Here is a 7007-nt window from a genome sequence, read left to right on the forward strand (position 1 = left end):
AACCTTTAAAAATAAGTTAATGAAATTGATTCAACAAAATTAGATGACAACATTTGCATCATGTAGCATTATTAGAAATAAAATCAGGGATGTTTGTGGGTTTTGTTTTTGTTTTTTAAGACAGGGTTTCTCTGTGTAACTACCCTAGTTGTCCTGCAACTCATTCTGTAGACCAGGCTGGCCTCGAACTCACAGAGATCAGCCTGCCTCTGCCTCCTGAGTGCTAGGATTAAAGGCATGCGCCATCACCACCTGGCTGTTTGTGCTTTTATGTGAAGCTCCTTATTGTAATTCATTTGCAAAGGTCTGCTTCTTTCATTTTACTTCCCCTTCTGTTTTCAAAAGGCAGTTTCAGCAGGCTTCCTGCAAGAATATGACAATGTACAGAAGAGACTGCCGATTGCCACAGTCTGATGGCTTCCAGGGTTGTATTGTTGCTGAGTTCATATTTCCTTAATGTCCACTACAATTTTGTAATAAATGTGTACATTTTAAAATTTTAAAAAACACAAAAATAAATGTATCTATGTATACATATGTCTACTTGGGAAAATGGTTTTTCAACTCTACCTTATTTTTAGAAGTATGCAAAGATGTAATGTATGAAAAGGGGACACTCTGTAATTGCTGGTTAGGGAACTTTGCTGCCCTGTGTACTAATAGGCTAGAATTTCAGTAGCCAGTGACCATCCATAGCCAAGTGAGTGTGGTGGGACTTCAAGATGTAAACTGAGACAATTCACTCCAGCTGTTTGAGGAGCAGTGTTTCACAGAAACAGAAAAAAGCTCACATTAGGAGTTCTTCTTTCTGAAATAAAGTTGAAAAGTTCACCTCAAAAAAAAAAAGTTGTATCTATTGACCTGAAGAAAGTCTGCAGGGTGTTCTTGTCAGGCACACAAATGTAGCGCCTGGGATAGAGATGGCTCTCATTAGCAGTCACTCTGTGAGTAAGGAGAAGGGTGTGTGAGATGCTAACAAGTACCTTAGGCATGAGGAAGTGGTCAAACAAGAACTGGGCGCTCGTGGTGTACACCTTTAATCCCAGCACTTGAGAGGCAGAGACAGGCAGATCCTTGTGAGTTCGAGGCCAGCCTGGTTTACAGAGCGAGTTCCAGGACAGACTCCAAAGCTACAGAGAAACTCTGTCTGAAAAATTCAAAAGACAAAAGAAAAAAACCAAGGACAGAGATTACTATTAATTTGATTTTTATATGCCTTCATTTTATTTAGCAAATATTTGTGGAATTTATTTTAAAAAGAGACAATTAATAAACAATACTGAAAATATATTTGGATGATTTATAAAAAAGCCAACGACCTAGCAAATAAACAGAAACATGGTGGGTCATGTGAGAGCAACTGCAGGACAGTCAGAATAGATAATAATAGACAATAAAAGATCCAAAATGAGGCAAATGCAATCCTGATTGTCTTGAACCTTGCCGTGACAGCCTCAAGAGAAAAGAAAGTGGCTGAGCACAAAAGCAATCAATGAACTGAGGCAGGTGTCTCTAGGGGACTCAAGGACTGTGTTCTCAGACTCCACAGCCTACCACACCTCTGTGACTCTACCCACCACAGACAGGACTGGCTGGCCAATGCAGAAGAGGAAGACGTAAACTCTTAAAGATGTGTATTTGAGCAATGTGGAAATGGAGAAAAGTGGTATTTTCAATGAGTCTTCCCCGGCTCCAACAGTCATGCGTTCAGTATAGCCAGTTCCGTGGAGTAGCTAACAGTGCTCAGCACTCAAAGAAAGGAGGCGATAAGGGGTGCTAACCAAGGAACCAGGGGGCATTGGATGGATTTTTATAAGATCTGTAGAAAATATCTGTATGTCTTCAGCAGGGAGAATTGTGTGACATCAAATTCAAAAGAGCAACTCCAGAGCAAAGGCAGAAAGCGCTGCATCACAGATGGGAACCATTAGAGAGAATTCTTTAAAAGAAAATTTGAGTGGATGTGAGGGTCATCGAGTGAGCACAGAGGGCAGAAGAAGGCCATTTGTTTGCCTGCTGATTTCACGGGCGGGGGGGGGGGCTGCTCTTCAATCTCAAACAGGAAGTGCAAGCTGAGGAGAAATGAAATTACCCCAGGAACACATGATGAGACTCAAGATGATTTTGTTTTATTAAGTCCACACAACCCTGAAACACTCTGTCATCAAGAGAATCCATTCACACTGACCTGGATTCAAGTTCACACTCATTAGACGTTTGGTGGGCATCAGTAAGCTATGCACTCATCAACTCTATCATATATAACATACAGATAATAGCATCAAGCTCCACTCTGAGACGATAAATGGACAATGCTTAGCCAGCACCTGACTAAGGAGCATTTGGTAACTCGTAATTTGAGAGCTGTTAGGTCTGTACACATCAGGGAAGAGTACCATCTTTACAACCTCAGGGAAGAAAAGGCATAATAAATCATATATAAAAAGCATATGTCCTAGACATGGCTTTATTAAAATTCAAATTTCCTACAAGGTAAAAGAGACCATAAACAAAATTAGGAGGCATCAGCTGGAAGGTTATATCTCTAATGTAAAAATGAAGGGCTGCTGTCTAGAATACTTACCACCATCTACATACTTATGCAAGAAGAAAGACAACTGGCTAGAAAAACCGACAAAAGAAACCATGTGAATTTCTAGTCGAGAAATCCTGAATAACTAATAAATACACATAAAATGTATATTAAAACAAGATATTAATTATAGTCATAAAATATCAGTCTAATATATAAAGTTATCAATGGTGTTTAAAAAATAAGATTTTGCATAAAGTTCCTAAAAAGAAGCCAAATTAGAACAATTTTGAGAACAATTTTACAATACTCTACTAAAAAGGAAATTTGCATATCTTCTAAATCCACAATTCCACATGGAAATATGCTCTAGAGAAGGACGTGAAATTTTTACATCTCCATTTATATAGAAGATGTATACAAATTTGTCAGTATAGTATACATAGAAAAATAGCAGGAAGCAATTTTTAAATATATTTTAAAATACATATTTAGTGTGATCATAGGCTATTAAAGTATAGACCAATTTAAAAGGTGATAAAAATCTGCTAACTTGTATAAGCAGAATTCAGAAACACAATGTCTATATATAATAAGAATTGCTTCATGTAGGTATATAAAAGCACCAACTAAGAAAAACATTAAAATTTATAGTAATTATTTTAACATGAAAGAACAGGACATCATAAGGGATAAAAGATACCTTAGTGTCTGTAATTTTTATTACCTATATTAAAAAATAACTCAAAGCAAGTGGGATAAAATATTAGCAATTTATAATCTTGGGCCTCCTGATTCTTGTGCAAATTCTTATTCTTTGTACTTTTATATGTTGGCCATTTCTAAGGCAAAAGTGTAATTTTTTTCCAGTAAAACACAAAAGAAAGACATACTAGAGACAAGAGGTCCAGTCACGAGAGTGCTGCAGTGCTCCAGAATAAGGCAGGAGGCATGAAAAAGGACACACTCCAGAGGGACAGGAGGCTCAGACACACGAGGTCTAATGAGACCTTGATGGCTATGTGAGTGTTGTCTTAGTACATTCAAGCTGTTGTGATAAAGTATTGCAGATTGTGTGGTTTATACAACCAGCATTTCCATCTCACCGTTCTAGGGGCATCTTCTGAGGAAGCTCCCAAGGGGAGCTCTGTTCCTGACTGAGTCAGCTAGCTGCCTTCTCCCTAGGTCACGTGTAAGACCTGAGGAGATAGGGAGGGGCAGAGGGAGAGAGAAAGCCTGCTCTTCCCTTCATGCAAGGACACTAATCTCATTCAGAGGGTCTAGTGCTCTCAGTTAAGCCTAATTATCTCCCAAATTGACTGGGGATTCTGCCCTGCCTCATTCCCGCAGTCATTAAGTTCCAAAGAAACACACAGCGGTCTACATTAATTGTAAACTGATTGGCCTAGTAGCTCAGGCTTCTTATTAACTCTTATAACTTATATTAGCCCATAAATCTTGTCTGTGTTAGCCACATGGCTTGGCACCTTTTTTGGTGAGGCAGTCACATCTTGTTTATTCTGGGTCTGTAGTGAGGAGCTGCGGGCTGCATTCCCGCCCAGCTCCCGCACGGCTAGCTTTATACCTGGAAATAATTACACGGAAACTGTATTCTTTTAAACACTGCTTGGCCCATTAGCTCTAGCCTCTTACTGGCTAACTCTCACATCTTGATTAACCCATTTCTATTAATGAGTGTAGCACCACGAGGTGGTGGCTTACCAGGAGGGATCTTAACCTGCATCCATCTTGGAGAGAGCTATAGCATCTGCTTCACTGCCTTCTTCCTCCCAGCATTCTGTTCTGTCTACTCTGCCCATCTAATTTACTGTCCTATCAAAGGGCCAAGGCAGTTTCTTTATTAACCAATGAAAGTAACACATAGACATATGACCCTCCTCCATCATGGGTCTGGCTTCCTCTGTGTCTGAGTGACAACTGCAGACTGAAACTTCCCTCTTCCCAGAATTCTTGTTGCCCTGCCTCTACTTCCTGCCTGGTTGCTCCATCTATACTTCCTGCCTGGCTATTGGCCAATCAGCATTTATTTAAAATACAAGTGACAGGGTACAGACCATTGTCCCATGGCACCAAAGCCCCACCTGCAAATATCAGAGTGGGCATTGGTGCAGCATATGAATTGGGGATACAAATATACATTTCCCACCAAAATGTAGTAAGACTATCCATCTACAGTACTGTGCTTTGGTATATAATGAATTCTTAATAATGTCTGCTGAATTCCATGTCTAACATTGGTATTTTTTCCTGCTTATGAGTCACCCATGCAGTGTGAGTTCACTGTCTAGTACCTATGAGAAATCTTGTTTGTTGTTTTGAAATGTATCCCAGGCTATCCTTAAGCTAATAGCAATCCCCCTATCTCAGTTTTCTAAGTGCTATAATTTAGGCATGAGACACCATGTCTGGACAGGAAGTAATTTCTCAATGCCCTTAGCCAAATTCCAAGAAAGGGAGTCATTTCAGGAGCCTCTTCTGAAAGCTAGGGAACTTTTACAAAAACTCTTATCTTCCATATGAAAAGCTTTGGGAAAACACCCCAGTACAGGTCTATGTCTTCAACCAGTAATAGTATTATTAATAATAATAATACCTCTTCCATGCTTTTTCTGAAACAAAATATCCTCTATATTACAAGAGTTCCTTAGTGTCCCTAATCTAGTCTCATAGGTCTAGTGTTAGTTACTGGTTAAATACAGGCAAAGACAGTCAGTCCCAGTATTCTATGGTTAGAATAAGCAATTCTGTTGTAGGGGAAGAGGAAATATATAGGGAGAACAGATAATACACACAAGGTTAGCAAAACCAGACATGGCAGGGTATGGTAGCACACACTAGTAATCTCAGATATTGAAGAAGCTGAGACAGGAGGATCATTAGTCTGAGGCCAACCTGGGTTATGTAGTGAGTTCCAGCACAAGTGGGTAACTTAGTGAAAAGAAAAAAATTAAGGACTAGAGATATAACTCAGTGATAAATAACTTGCCAAGACCATGTATGAGCCCTAGATTCAACCCCCAGTGAGGCAAAAATGTACACATATATACATACAAAAATACACACTGGACATGATCTATTCTACAAGACTGTAAGTTCCACAAGATCCTACTATAAAGGAGATGGCCTCGATACAAGCACATCTACTATCCCAAGCGGTAGAGACTGACACTGCCCAGTGGTTTCAAGAGCTAGAAGGCTCTATTTGGCCGGGGTGATTGATGCTAGAAGACAGAGTGGGTGTGGGTGGTGATTCCATGATCTGTCCACATGGCCATCTGGTAGTACCACCTGACCTTACAAGGGCTCTCTCTTCTCTGGAGTTAAGGGAAGATGAAGCTCAACTACTGTGATGCTGCTGGTTCCACCAGGGTCTCACACTGACCTGGCAATTGTGGTCTGGTATTGAAATTGTGGAAATTGTGGTCTGGTATCTGAAGAGTTACTTGGGATTCTGAAAGAGGATTCAGTGTTGAGTGGCACCACTAAGTCCAAGGTTTTATGAAATGCAATCTACTGTATAAATGGTAATATATGTTATTGTTCACAGATCATGTAAAGTAAAAAAACAAAAAAAAAAAAAAAACATAGAAGAGGCCTACCTAGCCAATGCTGGTCTCTGACAAACCTGCTCTATGGAAGATGATGGTGGCAGCTACATTAATCAAAGTATGAGAGTCAGAGTCAAACTCCAAACAGAGCCTCCCCTATCCTGTTTTCTATGCCTGTCCCAAAGCAACTGAGAGGTTCAATGTCCTCTTCTCTGCAAACACCAGGGCTGTCAGAGTTACAATCTGTGTCAGGCAAGAAGGAAATTCGGTTTAGCACAACTCCATAACCAATGTTGGTTAAAACTTCTAGAATCTGGTGTCAGCTTATTGCAGGCATATTAAGTGCAGTACAATATGGAAAACAATCCTGGTGTAACATAAGCCCCTGTGCACAATGTGGCATGATTACTTTGACCTCTTCTCAAAGTACATGTCACTTGTTCTATGAAGATGGGTTCTGGAGATAGGGGTCTAGGGGAGGATCTGGTGTGGTCTGTCATAGAGATAGCACAGAAGTTACCTAGGTTGTTAACTACCTCTAGTCCTCCTGGGGGAGTCTGGGGAAGCCCCTAGCCATATAGACAGCACAGAAGTCGTCTGGCCCTACAGATAGCACAGGGATTACCTAGGCTATTAGTCACCCCCATTCCCAGGCCTCTGGGTAGAAAACACATTATATATCTTTTCCTTTGAGAGGACATCCCAGTATGTTTACCATTCCTTATTTCCCTAAGGCTTTCTGTGAACACAAGGACCTTTGTGTTCCCAACACCTCTCTTCCCATGCTACTACCCACAAACCTGGGATGTCCCAAATCCTCCTATGGAAAGCAGGTCCTGTCACATTAGTCATATAAAGTCATAGGTATAATGTCAAATCTCTTTAAGTCAGGTGACCCCCAATAT

This window comes from Alexandromys fortis, unplaced genomic scaffold (genome assembly GCF_014885135.2).
Source record: "Alexandromys fortis isolate MF-2015 unplaced genomic scaffold, M_Fortis_MF-2015_v1.1 scaffold_329, whole genome shotgun sequence".
Taxonomy (NCBI): domain Eukaryota; kingdom Metazoa; phylum Chordata; class Mammalia; order Rodentia; family Cricetidae; genus Alexandromys; species Alexandromys fortis.